The sequence below is a fragment of the Acinonyx jubatus genome, chromosome B3, assembly GCF_027475565.1.
Source record: "Acinonyx jubatus isolate Ajub_Pintada_27869175 chromosome B3, VMU_Ajub_asm_v1.0, whole genome shotgun sequence".
Lineage (NCBI taxonomy): Eukaryota > Metazoa > Chordata > Mammalia > Carnivora > Felidae > Acinonyx > Acinonyx jubatus.
Genome location: NC_069386.1, coordinates 43,331,022 through 43,353,313, shown reverse-complemented (window position 1 = coordinate 43,353,313; position 22,292 = coordinate 43,331,022). Strand labels below are relative to the sequence as shown.

The 22,292-nt window shown below is 41.3% G+C and overlaps 1 protein-coding gene across 3 annotated transcripts in view; it reads right to left on the bottom strand.

Annotated features, from left to right (window-relative positions):
- The window catches only part of RORA (RAR related orphan receptor A), a 714,362-nt gene that overhangs the window by 163,471 nt on the left and 528,599 nt on the right, over nt 1-22,292 (bottom strand). The window lies entirely within an intron of this gene.

Sequence of the window (22,292 nt, the reverse complement as noted above, 5' to 3'; positions counted from 1 at the left end):
TAATCCCCGGAACCTGTGATTATGTTACTTTAGATGGCAAAAGGGACTCTGCAGATGTGATTAAGTTAAGGACCTTGAGATGGGAAGATTATTCTGGATTATCCTGGTGGGCCCAATGTAATCACAAGGGTCCTTACAGGAAGGAGGCTGGAGGTTTCAGAGACACAGAGGTAAAGTGATTATGGAAGCAGAGGGACACAGAGAGGCTGGAAGATGCTATGTCGCTGGCTTTGGAGGTAGAGAAAGGAGCCATGAGGCAAGAAAGGAGCCATGAGGCAAGGTGGACCTAAAGCTGGAAAAGTCAGGAAGCAGATTTCCGTAGAGCCTTTCAAAGGAGCCAGCCCTGCCAATGCCCTGACTCTAGCCCCACTCCTATCAGACTTTTAGGAGTCCAGAACTTTAAGAGAAGAAATCTGTGTTGTGTTAAGCCCCATACTTGTGGTAATTTATTACAGAAGCATTAGGAAATGAATGAATTTGCTTCCTATTTACATCTCTCGTGACCAGCATAGTCCTTGGCGTATAATATGGACTCACAAGTTAATATTTACCGAACAGATTGAAAACATAAGGGAAGGAAATCATGAACACAGAATGTACCAGACATGGCAACATTGAGTGGTTTAAAAAACTCCCGATTTCTGAGGACAAGAAAGACATTTTTTTTTAAAGCTCCACTGGGTGTACAAGCTACCCAGTTATTCATGACATGACCCCAGAATTTAGGCAGCTGTGTATAAGCTCTTCAGGTCCAGCAAGCTCTTTCCTGGGGGCAGGTGGAAGAGACCACAGGCCACGATAAAAAGCGTTTAGAGGCCAATTCCTTTGCAAATATCTATTCAGTGCTTCCAGAGGTTCAAAGCACCAGGGAGACAAGGAGGAAGAAAAGGCAGCATCCGTACTATGCAATACAACTAGCAAATACCAGCACCTTGAAGAATATACAGTAGGCACTCAGCAAGTAAATAGCAGAACGAATGACATGCGGAGCCAGTGTATAAACATGAGCGCTCCCACGCCCCCTTCCCAAAGCCTTCTACAGCAGAAGTCGGTCTCCTCCCAACTCTGCCTTCTATGCATCCCTGGATGTTAACTTCAACCAGATTTCATAAACGAAAGAAGAGCAAAGGAGAGAACCCTCCACCCTCAGCCACAGATGCACATACCACACATATTTTGGCCACAGAGACGGCAGACCACAGCGATATACCTCACCTTTTCTGGGACTCTCTTTTGTTCGGGTATTGCAAGTCTTTTAATTTAAAGAAAAATAAATTAAGCTACTCTGGCTGACGAAAGAGAATAGTTTCCCCAAGGAACTTATTAACACTTAATGGTTATATTAGTGATTTACTTCTCATCCAGGATTCTTTTCGGTTTATCATAGAGGTAAAATCAATACCTTCTACCAAAGTGGAAAAACTTAGGTGATTCATTTGTGAGATACAGGAACAAAGGAAAATTAATGATAAAGACTGAAAATAACTTTAGTTTTTCCAATTCAAGATCTAACTGACTCTCCGGATCATAATTTAGGAAGACGGAGACCTTGGGGATCATCTAGTCCTGTTTTTTTCACTTCGCAGATGAGGAAAGGTGGGGCCCATTTGGAGGTTGCCAGGTCACACTGGCTAGTGGACTCAGGCCTAGGGCCCAGGTTCTGAGTCCGGGATCCAGCGTGCATCCCCATCTGCCTTGCTGCCTTAGATGACTGTACCAGGAATTTGAGGCACACAAAAAGAAGCAGACACCAGTCTGACCTTCAAGGTGTTTACAGTCTAGGGGAGATAATACATGTATATAGAAAATATGAGCTTACAGAGATAAGCTCAACATAAGAGTTATAGATTAAAAAGGAATCTTTAGGGGCACCTGGGTGGCTCAGTCAGTTAAGCGTCCGACTTCAGCTCAGGTCATGCTCTCACAGTTCATGAGTTCCAGCCCGTATTGAGCTCTGTGCTGACAGCTCAGAGCCTGGAGCCTGCTTCGGATTCCATGTCTCCCTCTCTCTCTGCCCCTCCTCTGCTCACACTCTGTCTCTCTCCCTCTCAAGAATAAATAAACATTAAACAATTTTTTTAATAAAAAAAGGAATCTTTAAATCCCATGAAATTTCTTTGTAATTTTTAAAAAAATAGTAATCAAACTTGTTAAACAGTGAAATTATTCCTTTTTCGAGATTCCTTGGAACCAAGTATTTGGACTATAATTTAGTTAAGGATTTCACAACGTGCCCTATTTAAGCATCTGATTTGAAAAAAATAAACAAGCAAGCCAGACCACACAATGCCCGTTGAATGAGATCTTCTGGGCAGGTATCTCCCCATCTGCCCAGGCAAGTCAAACCAAATGAGGCACTGGGTCAAAAAGGAAGGAAGAGTAAAGGATAAATCCATTGACCACCACCCCAGGAGGCCAAGAGAATCTCTCCTCCCCGTTAGTCGTGACTGGCTCTAAAATAAAAATAACGTACTCAAGCTGTGATAGAGGAAAGGTCTTGGTTTGGAACCCAACTACAAAGTATTAGCAAAGAGAGATTATTACCCACTAGAAACTCTCTTTTTGGTATAATTAGAAGAATAGAAAGACCACTGAATAATGGGATTTGTGAGAAATATGGGTCATGTGTCGGCAGCACTACTTGCTTGCAAAATTGGCTATGTGAGTTGGCACATAGCACCGTGAATATTAGAAACCACAAATCTCCAGAGTTTCCTGAACAAAGTAAAAGGCCTTGTCTATGGATTGACAGGTTGGAGGTCAGCTCATGTAACAAGTCTCTGGGTAAGCTCCAAAGCTACCTATGAGTTTCCTATTTTTCTTTTTCTTCTTTTTCCCCCCTCTTCCTCCTCATCCTTCACCTCTCCTCTTCCCCTTCTTCTCTTATTCTGGATATGGGCATCTTAGTGGGTCCAACTGTGGCTTATGACACTTCTGCCAATCCTCCAGAGAAAACAGGCCCTCTCCATATCAATGACCAACTAGGAATCCACAAGCATCTCTGGATAATGGGAAAAGCATATTCCCACGAACAAAACCAAGGGAAGCTGATTCTTTTGCCCCTGGAAGACTAGAGGACTTACTCCCTAGTTAGATTACACTGCAGGTGAAAATCCTGAGAAGGAACAAACCTCCCTGTACTGACAACAAAGCCAATCCTTGAGAAGCTTAGCCATAGTGGGGACCTCTGAAAAACTTCCCTTTGGGAGCCTGAAATGGAAATCAAGTACTTCCCTATTTTTATCTGTCTAATCATAGACTCCTCTATAGGATTATGGTCTTGAGTTCTAAGTAAGTTAAGTCAATGTCTTCTAGGAGGTATAATTTATGAAAACGGTAAAAGATTAAGTGAAATTTCAAATTCTCAGGATCAAGTCTACCTTGGACGCAAAGAGCCAAGTGTTCACATCATTTACCTCTGCCTAGAGTGCTCTCTCAGCTATTACTTCACACTCTGAAATATTTCTTGCGTAGATCTTCATGATTTCTAGGAGCCCCTATGGAGGGTGGATCCTATACCTTCTCTTTCCTTAGCACTCATATTCAAGGCACTTAAAAATTTGCATTTGTGTACTTTTCTGTTTCTGTGTCCCTGTCTCCTCCAAAAACATGGGGGTGATGGTGGTGGTAGAGAGTCAATATTTTCTTTCTATATCCCCAGTGCCTTCTACCTATTAGGAGCTCAGAAAGGGCAGGATGATTAATGAAAGAATACATGAAATCTGTATTTCTTGGGCATCCAATAGACAAGAGAATCCAGAGTTCTGAGTAATGGATTGGAGAAAGGACCAAACCCTGTGGATGGTCTCCTCACAGACCATATCAACAGGGCAAAGTCCTTCTGTCTCTATTTCTATTTCCCCATCTATTTGTATACTTATGTTTTCAGGAATCAGAGGGTTGCTCTTTGAAAAATTCTTGAAAAGACTAGGTAACAATTGTTTTATAAATGCCAGTCTGACCCTCTACTTTACCCCAGTGAGCTACTATTAAGTATAATGCAAAGAAGACAACGTTTAGCAGGGAAGTCTGTGCTTAAAGGATTTGGCCACAAATGCAAAACAGAATTCATTTTTGCACTTGAAGAAAAACATCCCTATTTCAATTGTGATGTTTGGAGTTTCAGCGTAAATTATAAAATGCCTTCGGAAAGGCATTATTGAAGCAGCTGATGGTCCCGGCAGAATTACTTAGCTAGGCGTATCCTCCTGTCAGCCCAGACTGTCATTCGAGTATATTGACCCTCCCTGACGGAAAGTCTATGAAAAGCAGAAGAGGAAGCACATGTTGTAAACCCACTGCTGAGCATTAACAAGAACAGAATTAAAAACTATCACTTCTGGGACTTATCACACAACTTGGAAATAGTGTTCAATAAAGGAAAAGATAATTTGGGGCCACACTACCCGGAACGAACATCTCCCACGCAGTCGCTGGTCTGGATTTAGAAAACTGCTTGGCTCCCCAGAGAGTAGATGGTTAATGAGTATTTTAAAGGACGAGATTGAGGTGGTATGATAGAGTCGAAGGGTTCCAGCCTTGCTTCTACTTCTGTAAAGGCAAGTGGAACTGCCTTTGAATAAGACACTTCACACCTCCTGGTGAAAATGTCTCCCCCGCCCCATCTTGAATATGGGAGGTGGCGACCACCAGACGAACTCTCTGGTCCACTCTCAAATCTGGGTCTACATGACCAGAACACTGAAAAGACAGAAGAACAAGAGCAACTAACACTCCTACCTTTTTTCCAACCTGAAGCGAAGGTGAAGGAACCTTGTTATACGCGGTAGTTTTTATTCACATGGATGCTAACAACGTGGAGTTTTTATAGAGATGCAGGGATTTATGGAGTATGAGAGATCACCATCATCCTTCTGAACTTGAGAGGCTCATCGGTGTCATTTTTTTCTCATCAAAGACTAATTACCCAAATGGTCAAACCATCTATGTCAATATAATCATCTCAGAAATCACAGATGACAAGAAGGTGAGAAAAAGGTAATCTGTTAAAAAATTTTCAGGCTTATGCAAAACTTGAATAGTATTATACAGCTCCATGCACTCCCCCTCTCCCTCCTGGTAAAACAAATGTTTTGCTACTCCTGCTTCACCTGTGCCTAGTCTCACCTCAATATATTTTTCCCGGAGAATTTTAAAGTAGATCTCAGATATCCTGTCATTTCACCCATAACTACTATAGTGTTCATCTCTGATAGAGACTTTTCGTGCGTGCCCAAGTGGAGGAGGGGCAGAGAGGCTGGGGGGGTGGGCAGTGGATGGCGGGCTGGGCAGAAGACGTAAAGCGGGCTCTGCACTGACAGCAACAAGCCGGAGGCAGGGCTCAAACTCACAAACCGTGAGATCATGATGTGAGCCGAAGTCGGATGCTCAACTGACTGAGCCACTCAGGTGCCCCTCTGATAGAGATTTTTAAAGAAACATCTACCAAGCCATGATTACACCTGACAGTATTAAAGAAATGATTCCTTAGTATCATCTAAAATAACAGTGCATATTTAAATTTCATCCATCACCTAAAAAAAACTATTTTTTTCAATTTTTGGCTTGAATCTGCTTCTAAACAAGGGCAGAGGTGAAAGTGATTGCACTCAACTCACAATCCTTTGTCTTTCAAATATTTATTTAAGATTCCAACATCACTTAGGCACAATGTATCTGGAACACAGATTGTGTGAAGCCCAGCTTCAAAGCTACTGAATATTTCATTATTTGAAATGTCTGATTCTAAGAATCAGATACAAATGAAGTTAAAGACTCTGAACTGGAAATATATCAACTAATTCTCACAGTTTTCTCAAATGCATGAACTATTTAGGCAACTTTACCCACTCACCATAGAGACCGTATTTTTACATTCTGTAACATTCCCAGGAAGAATACATCTGAGAAAGCCTAGCAGCCCTCATTTGCCCATATAAAAGCAGAATTTCTGGGACTGTAGAGCAGCCCAATAGTAGATGTAGTTTTCAGATGTAGTTTCACCCAAACTTCAAAAAAGAGACATGCGACTGAATATGGCGACAACGGGGCTAGCTTTGCAAATAGGGCTAAGAGCCCTAAGCTGTCATAGACTCTGCCTGTTGGGAAGGAGGAAAGTGAACAGTTTCTCCATTCAGACTTCACACAGCCTTTCTGGTAATGCACAGGCAATGCTGTGACTCATAACTAGAAATACTGTTTTATAACACCAGTCTGTGTTTTGTTACACACGCTGAAACAAACAAATAAAAAAGAGTATTTAGAAACCCAAACCAAGCCCTGCATCTGGGCATTGGTATCAAGATCTCAAGATGTCAGAGTGGGTATTTAATCCAGATAAAGTAGGCAAGGCCTTATCCCTTTCTTTGGCAAGAAAGTGGAGGCTTCCTGCCTGTTGCCCATGCCCAAAGGAGGAGCAACCATGAATTTAATTTTCTTAAAAGAGAAGCACTTTCAGACTTGTGTTTTCCTGGACAGCTGCCTGGTGGCTGTAATACATAATAAGGGTGTGTAATTGACAGTAATGTGAATCACTCACTGAAATTCAGGCAAAAAAACCACCACACACACACACACACACACACACACACACACACACACACACACACATATATATATATATATATATAGAGAGAGAGAGAGAGAGAGAGAGAGAGAGAAGAGAGTCGCCCCCCTGCAAGGAAAAAATTAAGAAGCAGATTCATCCTGTCCATTGAAATAGCAATCATAATGCATTTCAGCTCATTAGCTACCTTTATATTAAAAAAACCACTGTAATTTACACTATCAGTATGTTTTCTAAAGAAGTGGAGTGGTTACACAATGCATGTCATTGGATGGGATGGATTAGACATCTGTGAAAGGGCAAATTTAGATGGGTTACTTGGTAGAGCATACAGGGGACTCCACTCCTCTCCCAAGAGTGAGTTACAGGAGACTGTCCTCCCAATAATTTTGCCACTTGAAAAGCTGCTGTCAGGACCTTGTAATTATTATGGTAATACCCAGGCCAGACGGATCAGGCTGCCACTGATGTCCACGGGCACCATCAGAATCGCTTTCACAGGGCTCAGACACAGGGATCTCCAAAAGAATGGCTGGGGATGTTCCCAGGTAGGAGCTGTTGGAACCATGGAAGCTTTTAGACCAGGTAAAGAGTTTCTCCAATCTATTGATTCTCTTTGAGTAAAGGAAAGAATAATCTGAATTAACTTCATTATCAACCTGAAAGGGCCCCTCCTTTCCAAGCAGAGGCATAGAAACTAAATCCAGGAAAGCAATACAGATTGAATTCCATTTAGATAAACCCTGACTCTATCTGAACTCTACAAGTTCAGATATTTGTCTGAAACTTCAGGATCTGTGAAACTGGAAAGCCCTTGTTCAGATCTGCAAGGTGTCTCAGGCTTCTGGTTCTGGAGGGAAGAGGGGTATTCTAAACTATGGCAATTCCATGAAGAAAAATTTGGAGCTTTAGAACGTTGGCGTTGGTGTTGGGAGATGTATTTTGAAGCGAGGTGGAAAGAGTGGAAACGCTCAGTTCTTTCTACAGTACTCCACGAACACAGTTTGGATTGATTTTTCTCATATTGGGATCTCTTATTCTTTTCTTTTTTAAAAAAATTTTAAAATGTTTTTATTTATTTTTGAGACAGAGAGAAACAGAGCATGAGCAGGGGAGGGGCAGAGAGAGAGGGAGACACAGACTCCAAAGCAGGCTCCAGGCTCTGAGCCGTCAGCACAGAGCCCGATGCGGGGCTCAAACTCACAGACTGTGAGATCATGACCTGAGCCAAAGTCGGACACTCAACCAACTGAGCCACCCAGGTGCCCCTGGGATCTCTTATTCTCAGAATTAAAATTAAAGTCAAATTTCACTAAATCAGACTTTATGTGAAAATTCTGAGGAATGAAACAAAAACTCATTCTGTACTTTATCACTAATTACTACTGAGAAGCTTTTTCTTAGAAGGCAATAGTTGGGAGATGGGATTATTGGCTCATGATGGTTCTCATCTTTGCAGCCACCACTAATCTCCAGCTTAATCCTGCAAGTAGTTGCTAACAGGCAAGGGTGGAATTTCATAAAAAGAGAGATACTATATACACAAATAGGCCCTGCAATATACTTCAGATACTGTACCTCAAATGTAAGACAGTAGACTGTCAAAATCCAAAAAGTAACAGGTAATATGTATAACTAATTCTTTGTAAGCATTCTCTTTATTCCTATATGAATTCATTTTACATGAGCCAAAAGAGTTGGAAATGTGTTATTTATTTTTATAATTGAGAAAAATGTGTTAACTCTCTGGAATGTCCATGTGTGGAAAAATAAAACATTACATGAAATTGCACAAACATATGATTTATAACGCACACATCCAGGACCAGAAATTCTAATGAAGAATCTTATTCAACAGAAAAAAAATACTATTTTTTTCTTCAGCATTTGCAATTCTGGTATACCATAATGCTGAGGCCAAGCATATATTTTTATTAGTTTACATCCTAGCTAAGCAATAAAATGTGTGTCATTTCAAACACAGAAAACATTTTTCCCCAAAAGTGAAATTTAATGTCTTTTTTGGCCCCTGTATAATGATACTGTGGCGTGCCACCCAAATCCTTTGCTGCCACCAGGACTGAGATCCTTATTCTCCTTGGGGGCCTTGAGTGTTGACTGTCAGTGGCTCACAACTGAGACTTGCTTTTAGCTAAAGGGAGCTGCCTTGCCCAATATTATGTCTTTCCCTGTGGGCAGCTGGCATCCGGTGGCTGGGTGATGCAGGGTAAAATATACAGCCTCCTCGCCTCGATTTAGGACATCTCTCAAGGGTTACCCCTGCTTCTCATCTCCCTGCTGCATCTGCTGAACTCAGGCTACAAATGCATGACAGTTCAGTTTCTCCTGCCCAATGCAGCTTCCTTCACCCCTCACAGGTGTTGTTCCTAGAAGCACTCCCTGATCAACTTCCTCTATGCAAATCTCAGAGTCTACTCTCTGGGGAACCCAATCTCAGCCCAATTTATTTAATGGTAGGGGTGACAAGCTGGGAGAAATTGTGAATTTTAGATGAGATTATGGGAGAACTTCACTTTATTCAGTGTGAGGTAGACCCAGCCCAGCCTCTGTGCCAAGAGGGTTGGTTCCAGAAGTTTCCGAAGTCTGGCATCACAAGGTGAGCTTACTCAATGGTGATCATACAATGTAAAAAACTTTATGATGAGGTATTACCATTGTATTAACATAGACGAATCATGGACAGTATGTAGATCCTTTGACCATACGCGGAATGTTAGAAGCTGACTCTTCTGTGTTCCAGGGGCATATTAACTCAACCCTCTAGAATTCTTCCTTAGAAGTAAAACTCTGAGATGGAATGAAGGAAAGCTCACTGACCATTAAAGACTAGCTTAAGCACTAGTAGAATCTCTGAGAAAGGGACCCATACTGGTCATTTTGTTCATTAGAAATCTAACTTAAGTGAAACATACCAATAGCATCTCAGGTAAAGCAATTTAGGGCAAAAAGAACATATTCTTCTCAACGACACTGTCCCCCAGTGACTCCCATAATGAAAATGAGAACATTTTCCCGTCTCTCAAATCACCCCAATTATAGGTAGGATTAGGTAACTTCCACAAATCAGGCCATGGAAAGTTCTTTGATTTAGAGCTAACAGCCAGAACTTTTTTTTTTTTGGTGGGGGGCGGTAGTATGGGGACACATGTCTACGTGTGATGGTGTAACAGCTTTCCCTTTTCCAACCTGGAAAACCACAGGTTGAGCGCCTTCTAGGACAGTTTTGACTTTTGATTGCACTTTGCTATGTGAAACTGCAGCACGAAATGAAGACAGCTCCTTTGGCTGCGTTATTAAAGACTCCCATCTGAGAAAGGAGAGGGATGAAAGAGATTACAAGAGATGGTGTTTCCATCAGAAATCAAAGATCTTTCTTCCCCCTGTTCTCTGTTAGCTTGCTAATAGAAGCCTCACGAGAGAAAAGCTGCGCTTCATAAAGCTGCGAAAACCAGACTTTACATTTCATATGAAGAGATGGACTTTCCATCAGAGGCAAGAAAACATTTACTTTCCTGTCATAATGATTCCAACGTGCTTTTTGACCTTGGAAGAAACAAAAAAATCAGTGTTAAGATAGAATTGGTTAGGTCATCGCCTAAGGAGGCATAAAGGGCCACCAGGAAATAAATTAAAATTAAAATAAAAATAGACTCTGTTATTGGGTCACATCTCACCCTCTCATTTACAAAGCAAGGTTTCCACTCAAGCAACTGATACTGCAGGGGATGATTTGGCTCCTCTTGTTTGGACTCCAGAAAGAGTTACAAACAAAAGAAGTGAGGAAGCTGCTCAGAAAGCTGAAAAGGCAGAGGATTCCAAGGAAGAGCAGACGGAAAGCATGGTTGTGTGCAGCTACTTCTGAAGAGGGCCAGCGTTGTGAAATCAGTGGTCCCTGCGAAGCTAAGGAAACATACTTACATTCCAGGCCAGAAAAACATAGCCATGTCACGTGTTTGCACTTTGAACAAATAAATGCCATTTACTTCTGGAATTTACCTTAAGACTCAGTGAATAATCTAGGATTATCAAGACATCCACTTCCCAAATTGTTTAACACATTAGGATCGCTTTTCCCTCCATAGATCAGACAAACGTAGGATATTTTCCTTGATAGAATGTACTCTCTCCATGGGTGGAAAGAATGGCCAATGCTTTGCTCTCAAAGATATGGTTTCTCCTCTGCCTTTAAATAGATGCCAAAGGTAAGTGAAAATGACTCTTTACTTTTTACTCTATAGAGTTGATCATCTGGTTTATAAAATCTTGTATTGATAATGCAAACAAATGGTGCTTAAGAGGTCACTGAGAAAAGTAACATGTTTTTCATCTTAGACTAAAATTAAGTACTTTTAAGCCTTCTGGATGAGATTCTGACTTAAATATTAAGAAAAGAAACCAAAACTTTAAAGCAAGCAGTGCTAAAACTGAGACTCGAGATACATATGGTAAGTTGCCAGACATCAAGAAGCCCTTTGAGTTGCAGTATTGGTTTCCAAAATAATATAGTACGAATCTCACAATACAATTTCAAATATTAAATATCCGTTTTTCCTTTCAGCTGTTAATAATGAAAAGATCATTATTCTTCCCTAGCCTCAAATTTGCAAGAAGAACGGGAGGTCATAATATTGTGTCTGTACACACACACACACAGACACACACACACTTATTTAAAATACACAGATATTAAATGAACACATAGTAGATACCAATCATTCTGCTAAGCCTAAGGGATAGAAAGATAATTAAACCATATCTAGGACAAAGCTACATAAACAACAACGATTTACAATACACTTTCTGTACTGCCACCTTAATAATGTACTGTGGGAGCAAAGAAGCTGCAGTTAATAGTTTAACAAAGAGGGTGGGGGTCGCAGAAGGCTTTCCATGGCAGATGCTATTTGTATTGGCCTTTGGTGGAGCAATAAGAATTCTACAGGTGCAGCAGTTGGTGCAGGACATTCCAGGACAAACAAGATACAACAGAAGCAAAGGCACTGAGGTATGCCCCCTGTACAGTCATGTAGAAACTGGTCACCGAGGATGGCAGAAACTGCCAGCCTACAAGTCAAGGAAGTAGCGGTGGAAATATTAAGATCAGATTGCTAAAGCCCTTGAGAGCCATACTAAGAAGTGTAGACTCCCGAGGCAACGGAAAGCCCTACGAGGTTATTAAGGAGGGGGAATGAGAAGGTCCTGCTGGCAATGGGAAACCAGAGCAGGTCATCGGTTTTCTTTTTCTTTTCTTCTTTTTATTTGAGAAAGGAGGGAACAGGACTTGCTGAGTACAAAAACAGTATTTTCTAACACACCTGGTCTTGGAGGACAGAGTTTAGCCAAGGCATGGTCTTAGCACAGCTTAGCGCACAGTAATTCTTAGCACAACTGGACCACACTGATCTCTCCGCTAAAAGACTCACGATGGTCCCTCTGACTCTTGGTGATGTACTGTACTCACAAAGCCAAAGGAGGGCCGACCTGCATCTTGAACACTCTGCTCTGTAGATTTACAGCCTGATAAGCTTTCGACTTAGAAAAATATTTCAAGCAGCATCTGTCACTAACAACTTTATATGGTTTGCCGTTTCCTGAGTCACCTGGCCATTGGGACACCAAGTCTGAAGTAGATGTTCCCAATGGTAAGCCCTATTGACATCTGCTTTATCTTTCTTCATATTAAATACACCAGCATATTGAAGCCTCTTCAAGCCAAAGAGCCAAGCCGATGATGTGGACAGCAACAACAACAACAACAACAACAACAACAACAACAAAACCCTGATTCTTCCAATTGCCTACATTTATTAGAAGTCTTTGAACTTATACAGCACATGGATAGAAAAGAATGCACTACTAATTTTTTTTTATTATTATTTGATTCCTCTTCATGACAGTTCCTCGTGGCAGGAAACTGGCTAGTTTGCAAATAGGAGAAATCTAGGACCAAAGAGAGAAAATAATTGGATATCATTGTGATGGAGTCAGGGGCAGAGTTAGCAAGAGCATTCCCCAGCCACTGGTCTTCCGGGGAAGCCCGACAGCCTTGTTCCCACTGCAGACTTAAATGTCCTCCATCCATGTAGATCAATTCGATTCCTGAGCCCAAATGACAAGCTTAACTACCAATAATGCCTTGCACAGGGTTTTAAGCGACATAATCAACCGGAGAGGGACTTGTGTCAGTTAGACTTTGTCTCCTTAAAAATCAAGAGTAACAGTGGTAAGAGAGAAGTTTTTAACAAGGAGGAAAACCCTAGACAGTTGTCTCTAAGATTCTTCACCACAGCTTCAAGGACAACCAGGAAAAGAGCAGCTATTTGAGGCAACTTCATTATAAAATCATTTTTAATAAGCAATCTTAACAAAGAGAGGGAATACTCTTGTGGAGAAACCCTCCAGGGACCCAGAGGCTGCCCAGTTAAGTTATTAGGAAGTTTCACACAAGGGACCAAACAGCGATTTCATTGGCCTCGGGGGACAGAGTTTAGTTTTTACCCGTTCTCCAGAGGCACTGGTGTTATCTTGTCTACTAACAGCAGAGACTGGTAACAATCAATTATCCCGATGCCCCAACTTGGGGAGGGAAAGTGAATTTTCAGTTTTGTCGACACAAAAAGATAGATACCACGTTCAGAGAGACAGAAAAGGTAATGCGCTATAGTTCATTATATCCTGAAGACTTCTGTGAACATGCAGCTGATGAAAATGCCTCATTTGAATCTTACTGTTCTTTAAGTGAAACAATAGAGACTCATTCTGGGAAAATTAAGAAATACCCACAAAGAGAAAAGGAAGTACAATCATCCTCTTGTTGTATTGTCTAGCCGTGTGAGGGAGAGAATTCTTTGTGCTGATGAAAACGTCACAGTCAATACAGTCTACTTTGCCTGCCTAAGGTGTGAACAAGATGTGGAACCTGGGCTTCAAATTTTTACAAAGCTACATATGGTCGAGTTAGAACGGGTCGGAAAGACATAGGCTCCTGGTATTACAGTAGGATCCAATTAGCAGTAGGAACAAAAGAAAGCAAGGAGAACCATCAGCCACACAATTCAAAGTGCACATATATTTTTTAGGCTTATTTCATTCCTCTGATTTCAATGAAATGGCAAGAACTGGTCTTACAATTAGACCTTGAAACTGGGAAGATGGAGAAAAAATAAAACACTCTTTTTTCTTTAATAATCAGAACAGCCTTCTCTTTTCGGACTAGATCTGTCCTGCTCAATGAGCATTTCCGCCATACAGTTAATCAGAAGAAAGGCCAGAGAAGAACCTCTATCTAAGGATGAGAATTCTGTCTGATTTCGGAGATGGGACTGAAGTATGGAACGTCTGCTTTATGTAACGCTCACTAAATGACCGTGGCAATAAAAGCATTATTTAAAGGTCAGTGTATTTTTCACACACATTCTGTGGCTCCCCATTGGTCCTGAGATAAAGCCAGAACCTTACCACTGTTCTTCTTGTCCTTCCTTTTCCTTGTTAATACTCTATTCTAGTCAGACAGGTCTACACAATCATCCTCCACTGCCCCCCCTCCCCACCTTGATCCACCTGATCAAACACCTAATCATTGCTACCATTCCAGAACAAGCTCAGCTCACTACTAGCATCCCCAATGCATACAGATAATCCGACTTGCATCATAACCCTGCATTTTCCTGCAATTCCTTCATTACTACAGGTTGCTCAAACAGGTCTGTCCTTTCTCCTCAGATGCAGACTAAGCTATTGGAGAGTGAGGGTTATGACTTAAACTTTCTATACCTAACATAGTGCTAGGCACAGAAGAGGGGTTGGAAATACCAAGCTAAAAAGATCAGTCTGACCCCTAGCCCCATGCTCTTTCTACAGGGCGTGCCTGTGGTCTGCTTTCCAGCTTTCCTTCCTTAGATCTTAGTATTACAGGTATCTGGGTTACCTACCATACAATTTCCTCCCTCTCTCCTACAAAAACAAATTTTATTTATTTTATTTTATTTTTATTTTTTAAATGTTTATTTTTGAGAGTGAGAGAGAGACAGAGTGTGAGGGCGGAGGAGCAGAGACAGAGGGAGACACAGAATCCGAAGCAGGCTCCAGGCTCTGAGCTGTCAGCACAGACTGGCAATCCACAAGATCATGACCTGAGCCGAAGTCAGATACTTAACTGACTGAGCCACCCAGGCGCCCCCAAAAAACAAAATTTTAAGCAAAGATTTACGGAGTCTCTTTTGCTGAATCTGAAGCTTAATTCTACACACTCGAGCATTTTCTACTCCTCAATATGCCTTCCAGTCATTATGCTTGGCTGTTAACTACTTAAGACATTAGGAGTTTTACCTAGGAGATCAACAAAGTAAAACAAGGGAAAAGCTATCACTCCTACATAGACAAACTTTACTCAGAGGTGGAGGTGAAGTAGGTGGAGAACTTTCCACTGTAAAGAATCCTGGGAAGCCCCAGGAAAAAGGGTAATTGGGTAGGTTGGAAATCAGAACCTTAGTTACCATAATATGCAGATACAGGCATCAATTACAATCAAAAGGGACCATGTGACTACAAATAAACTAATTTCCTGGCAGAGTAGCTGACAGAGTTGCTACAAAAAATTTTGTGTAATTTATAAAGAAATTAATGTACAACAATAACTTTTTCATATTTCAAACACATTGGCATCTGTTTTTCCTCTGTTTTTATTCCTTTGGATGCAGATCCCAAAAAACAGAGAAGCTGATATAACCATAAATCCAATTCTAAATTCAGGTATGTATAAGCATACTCAAAACCTAGATGTTTAATTCTCGTGTGGATGGTTTTGATACATATTTCAACCCTCTGGGCATTCTTGTTGCCTTCATGGTTTTGTTTGTTTTTGGCTAGGGTTCAGGGAAACCACAGTGTCCTGAATCATACTACCTCTTGGTGGTAATGAAAGCTATACATGAATTATCAGTTGGTCTGACAAAAGAATAATGCACAAATTTATTATATATGTTATTAAGGCCCATTATTAAAGACTTAGTTGCAGTGAAAAATGGATTCATGCCAAAAGAAATACACTTTACTATTATTGTGGGGGACATAAGTATCTTAGAATCAAAAGTAACCATTTTGAGCTATTATAGAATCAGTTGAGTTGTACGAACAGTGATATTAAGTGGATGCCAGTTCTTTGCCAAATTAGGTTAGATTGTTAAAAAGAGAAGTAATGATCATTTTAAAGTAAGAAGGCTGCATGGTTTTATGTACACTGCTTTGTTTACATGAATTTTTTCATATAGTAGGAATAACATTCCCCCCCCCCCTTTTTTTGTTATCATCAGTTCGTTCACCAAGCTTAGAAGCCTTTACAGGTAAAATAGTTGTAAGTTTAAAGAACCTGAATCAGTTGTAGGAACGGCTGTTACACTTGACTTTCTTGCTATAGTCTAGAGTGGAAGTCTACTCTGTTACTGTAGGAGCATTTAGGCTCTGTGGAGTGGCTTTAATCCTGTTCCATCACATACTAGCTAGTTGGAGACGTCTGGGGCTCAGTTTTTACCTGGAGAGTGGGGTAGCAGCAAGACCTACATCACAAGGTTGTGGCAAAGATGAAATAAACGAACATGTGCAAAGTGCTCAGAAAAGCATCTAGCACTTTGTAAGTGTTCCACGACGTTACCTAATGCTGATACTGGAGATAATGGTGTGGCATTTCTGTGCGTGTGAGGACTCAATCTTCTCTGCGTCCCGGCTCTGCCTGTCACCAGCTGGATGAGTTTGCAAGTTTTTTTGCTCCTTTACTTGCTGATCCCTCAGATAAATTTTCTCATACAAGCTGGGGACATACGTGGTACAGAGCTCATGGAGGTGATGAGAAGATTAAATGAGGTAATGCACATAAAGTGCTAAACACAACACCTGGAGTATCAGAATTAATTGCTCAGGGGTGGCAGTTCCTTTTTTAATGTTTATTTACTTTTGAGGGAGGGAGGGAGGGAGGGAGAGGGAAAGGGAGGGAGGGAGGGAGGGAGGGAGGGAGAGAGAGAGAGAGAGACAGAGGATCCAAAACAGGCTCCGTGCTGACAGCACAGAGCCCGATGTGGGGCTCGAACTCACAAACTGTGGGATCATGACCTGAGCTGAAGTCTGACGCTCAACCCATTGAGCGTCAGCCAGGTGCCCCAGGGGTGGCAGTTCCTACCCTGCTGTTGCTACATCTACGGGTACTTCTACTGCTACTCCATATTATTGCCATGACTAAAACAAAAGTAACACGAAACTCTGTGATAGACACCCAGCCTTCTTTAAAGATCAACCCAACCATGTATCAGAGTTTTATTAAATATATAATCTATCAAGTACCTACTAGCACCTGATAGGCCAGGCATTTGTGTCTTCCCCCTACAGTGACCTCACCATCTCAATACACCCTTGTGAACCTGTGTTAGGAAATGCGAACACAAGTACTTTTCCAAATTCAATTCATGGATCTGATGTCTACGAACAGAGCAAATTTGAGTCAACTGGATGCTCTGATGGAAACACTTAGCTAATATTCTGTTGTTGTTTTTTTAATGGAATGAACTGTGGGTTTTCAGACTATGTAAATCTTCTACCTTGGAAGAACTGAGTGGCAGGGCCAAGTGCAGTCCATTTATATCTTAATATGATGAGACAGAAATCCTGTTAAGCTCAGGCAGGGTTGGCTACAGCCACACAGGCTGAGTCTAAACAAGGCAAACATTTTCAGGCAGGACGAGGGATTTTTACTTCCCTGAACTGGATGATCTTGAAGGGACTGAACAGGTGTTACTTTGGGTGAGAATGGGAGATGTGCAGCAGGGAGAGCCTTCAGCACCCAGGGTTAAATCTATCCCTTTCCTTTCATCCTTCTGTAGGCTTGGATCACAGTAGCCGAATCCCGGATCATGGAATTCTTTTCTCCTCCCCCACACGTCCAGCTACCAGTCTGCTTTCCAGTTGTGAGCTGTCTCTTTTACAAATGGTACACTAGGTGTTTGTGTTTTCAGCGACTAATATAAGCCCACTCACCCCACCCCTGCCCCATCCCCACTTTCAGCCTGGTCTTTGAGGTCCTCAATAAAGGTCCATAGTAGTTAATCAATAAACAGCTGTCCATTTGGTTAGCCCTCTATGAGGGCAGCATCTACTTCTGACCATGTACCAGCCAGCTTTATGTCCGGGACAGAGAGTAGCCTCAGCAAGCTAAGAAATGAATCCTCTGGCTACTTTGTGAGCACTGGGTTATCCCCTTTTCTCTTTCTCAATGGGTAGATGGAATCTGGATGAAAGCCTACGAAGAGAACTTCGGTGTGGCTTCTTTTCAGGCCTGTCCTAATGAAACACCCTGCCAGCAGCAATTGAAATTCTACTTACTATGAGTCACACCCTGAGTCACGTGGGTTGCCAGAGCAACCTATTAACTATATAACCAAAGCACCTTCCATAAGCTTTGCCAAGAATGGTTGCTACGTCTTCCTGGACTGTGAAAATCGTATGGGTGAGCCCCAAGTTTGGTGGAGTTAAGAGTCTACAATCAAAAGGAATGGCCTCAAGGACAAGAGAAGAAAACGAGCAAATAAGGTTATTTTAGTTCTCAGACCTCCTGAGTAAATGGCAACAATCGTGACAAATTGTTGGGTTGGTTTTGTGATATCAACAAATGCCTAAGGAGAGGAGGTTGAGGCCTCGAAACTAATTTTCTCTGAGTCAAATTCAAAGCCAAGTCTCTAGGGGTGAAAAGTGAATACATTAACCTATTCCACTTTAAATGACTGTGGTAAACACTTTTTTTCTTTTTACGGATACAAAGGATTATTTCTCAAGGAAATATTCTGATTTGTACTAAAATATTTTTACTATTGAGAGCTAGAATCTCTTTATAAATAAGATAGCACTTTAATTTTATATGTTAGGTATTAGCCCACCGTAAGCAAACATTGGAAAGTGTCCTCAATTACCTTTAATGGCTATTCATGTTAAAATTGAAATATTTCAGAAGATTCAGAAGCATATTTTATTTTGCTATTTATTGGGGAAAACTGACATGAATTCAGATTAAACAGATACATTTTTCTGACTGCGCACCGAGTCCCCTGCAATTTTCATGTGACTGTAAGTGCCTGATCCTGAGGGAAGAAAGCAAGCAGAACAGACTTCAACAGGAAGAATAAAGAATATAAACATGAATGATAACAGGAAGAAGTCACAACCATCTGTTGCCTCTGCAAACCATCCAGGAGCCTACCTGGTGTCTTTTGGGTCTGTGTTGGGGTGATTGGCTGATAAATTCCCTTAGGTTCCTGACTCCATGATGCTCAACTTCCTAGCAGCTCGATACAACTAAGATGATCTGTTGCATTTTTCTTTTACTTTTTCACCTCCAAATTTGTCATCTTCTATAATTTTAGTGTAGGCAGAACTATCCAGGTAGATTTAGATTAAAAAGTCAGGGGCAAATGACCGGTTGTCCTTGGCAAATAAAAACCAAAACAGCAGCTGATGCCATGAAAAACATACTTCCCCAACATGGTACGATTTCAGCAGGAAAGAGACCAAAACACACTTGTGAAATACCGAAGTAAAACCAACCTTTAAAGTGTCCAACCAAACACAGGTGCTATATAATCACCACAAAGATTAAACTGAAATTCTACAACAGGGTGTAAAACTTATCTGATATATCCCTACCCCACAAGTAAACACTTCCTTTTCTATTCACATACCAAAACCGACAGCAACATTTCCTATCAACAATTGCAGAATATCGCAAATGAAAGCCTTCTTTGACCAGTTTGGTCATGATGACTTAGTACTAGAAGGCCCAAAACTTTGCCTTCTCCCACCGGCCAAGTAAAGTTAATGACAAACACCACCAGGGCCTTTCTCGAGAATTCAGGAGAATCTGAGTTCTCCAAACACCCCGCTTGTGAATTCCTCTGAAGCTAATAATCAGATTTTCCTTCCTGGGACTTTCTGGCTCAACTCACCCAAAGCACTTTTATTTATTTATTTTTTTAAAGAAGCAATGTCTATGCTTTCCAGATAACAAGGTGGCCTAAAATATGATCAGGTGTCACATCTACTCAGGTTCATTTTGTAGTTCTCACACCTCTGACTGGTGTACCTGTGAGCTGACACTCTAGTCTGATAATATATTCTGCAACTGTACATGTTAATTTGTAAGTTGAACCATCTCTCTGTGAGGGCAGTTAGGAAACCCAGACTGAAATTGCTAATGTGGGGTGACTTTAGCTGTCGATGATTATGTAGTCAAGCCCTGACCAGGGTTTCCAGAACACTGGCTAAAAATGGAAGTCTTGAGACAGTACAAAAATGAATTCATATAGTTCACTGATAGTGAAACTTTTTGAAGAACAGATGTCAAGATGATTTAAGAGGAGCTGGAATTTAACATCTTAGGAAAACTTATAGGCAAGTTAGGACAGTTCAGTTTTCAAGAAAAATCCGACAGATGCTAAAGAAGAAGTCATTTGGGTGACTGTTATTGGAGAAAGAACTGATTGATTTTCTTCCTCCTCACAAGTTGTAGGCCCTGTAGAGATGCTAAGATCAGAAATATGATGGGTTGTCTGCTGAGTTGGGTGACAAAAACAATCTCCACATTTAAGTGGCATAGAAGACTTTCACTAACACGCCAGCTTGGACAATTCAATTTCTCCTTGGCATGTGCAAAGTCTTGTGTCAACTGTCTGTTCAGATGCTATTCTTCTCAAGTCGTCATTGATCTGTTTCATCGTGGGCCCTCTCCCCTCAATCATCAAAGTAAACACCAAACAAAAACTAAGATGATTTCTGATATCTTTGGGTCAATTTAATATTTAAATTACATAAAGCGAGCTTTATTTTAAGTCTCTCTACATTTATTTTATGCTTAATGTCTAAGACTTTTCCTGCTGTTTTCCATAGTTAGAAAGGCAGTCAAAATCTACACACTCTGGCTACATCTTGATTTTGTTTTAAAGCAGGTATAGCTGATGGAGTTGGTTAAGCCTTTGCTGCAGGGCCAACCTGGTTCTATTTCCTCTTCCTGGAACACCAGTTTTTCTTTACTAGCCACCAATCTCATGCTGTCATCCAAATCTTTCTATGATTTTAAATGTGACCACAAGTTATTGTTTCTGCAATAGGCCAAATGAAATTAGTCTCAGGGATGACAATTCCCTGAAGGTCCTCATGGATGGATGGTCTATATAGTTACTAACATCTCTGGTCTCTGTCTTATTGAGGAGCACTCTTTGTATCCAATGGAGTTCAACTAGTGGTTTTATCCACTTATCCAAGAGCCAAGTCATAATGCAAATAGTCAGTGACTTTCTGTGTATTGCCAGGTGGCCAGGAGTCCATACCCCAAACCACCATAAACAGTAGGCATAATCATCCGCTCCTGTTCGGGAGAGGCCCAGGACTGAGCTAGCAGAAAGACTGAATTACTTACCACCTCTAGAGTGGGTCCCTCCAGGCCAGGGACGAGCTCATGGGCAAGGCTGTGCAAGGAAGCGCTCTGTACCATGCCTGCCCTGCGGATATACAGAGGACTTCAGTCTCCTGCACTGTCAATCTCTCAGTCATCATGAGCTCAATTATGCACCGACAACAGCAAGAACAACAACAACAACGACGACAAAACAACCCCCAAAAAGCTAAGGGCCACAGACTACCGTGATGGAGGGACAGCCAACTGGAACTGTGCATTGAGAGATGGAGGTGCTGTCCTGATCATGTGTCCATTACGGACCCGACCTTTACATCTTTCCTCAAACAAAATTCCATTGAAGCCCATGGGAGAGCCACGTGGAGAGACTGCAGGACTGGGCCCTAAGAGTCAGGCAACCATCGAATTTGGTGGGGTGTTCTTTTGTTTGTTTGTTTTTGTTTTGTTTTGTTTTGCTTTTTTTGTTTGCTACAAATACAGATAGACAGACAGACAAACCCAAGAGCAGATTTCAAGAATCAACTGAGGCACAAGATAAACTACTTTGATGTTACACAGATTTTTCCCCCAAATGTTTCACATGAAACCAAAAATTTTAAAAGCGTAATTAGGAAATATTTGGGGACACATCTTTGTCGGCCCTAAATTGTGCCATAAATATCTCCACAGCTTGCCTTAGAAGGATGCCCAAGCACATCTCATGGGTAGCACATATCTGTGGTCTAAAATAGTTATCTAATTCTGATGACACTATTAATTCAAAGTCTAAGTATGCTGGTCAAGTACAGTGAAAGTTGACTGCCTGCATCAATGACGGATTAGTTTCATCCTGAGGTTCAAAGCACAGTCAAACATTATTGCTCGGATTGCAAAATCACAACACTTTACATTGACGTGAGTTTGTAAACTTATGGTGTAGTTCGAATGAAGGCAATTGATGAAAGCAGTTGAACCTGAGAAGTGGGGATGAATACAGAGTGTAATTCCAGCGCACATTTCCACATCAAACTACCAATGCCATTTACCAGGGCCCTCACGGGCCACACTCATGGTCGAGCGACAGCACCTATATTCCCAGTCAGTATCTCTGCTCCACAGACACAAGTACAAAACGGCCTAAATCGTGAACTAGTGGTGAGGAAAAGGAGACCAAAGTTTAAAAGAAATCAAGGTGATGTTTCCTAGAAACATACCAGTTGAAGGATCCAGAATAGGGGTGATCAGTAAGTAATTAATTGATCCTCCTGACTAGGTTTGATG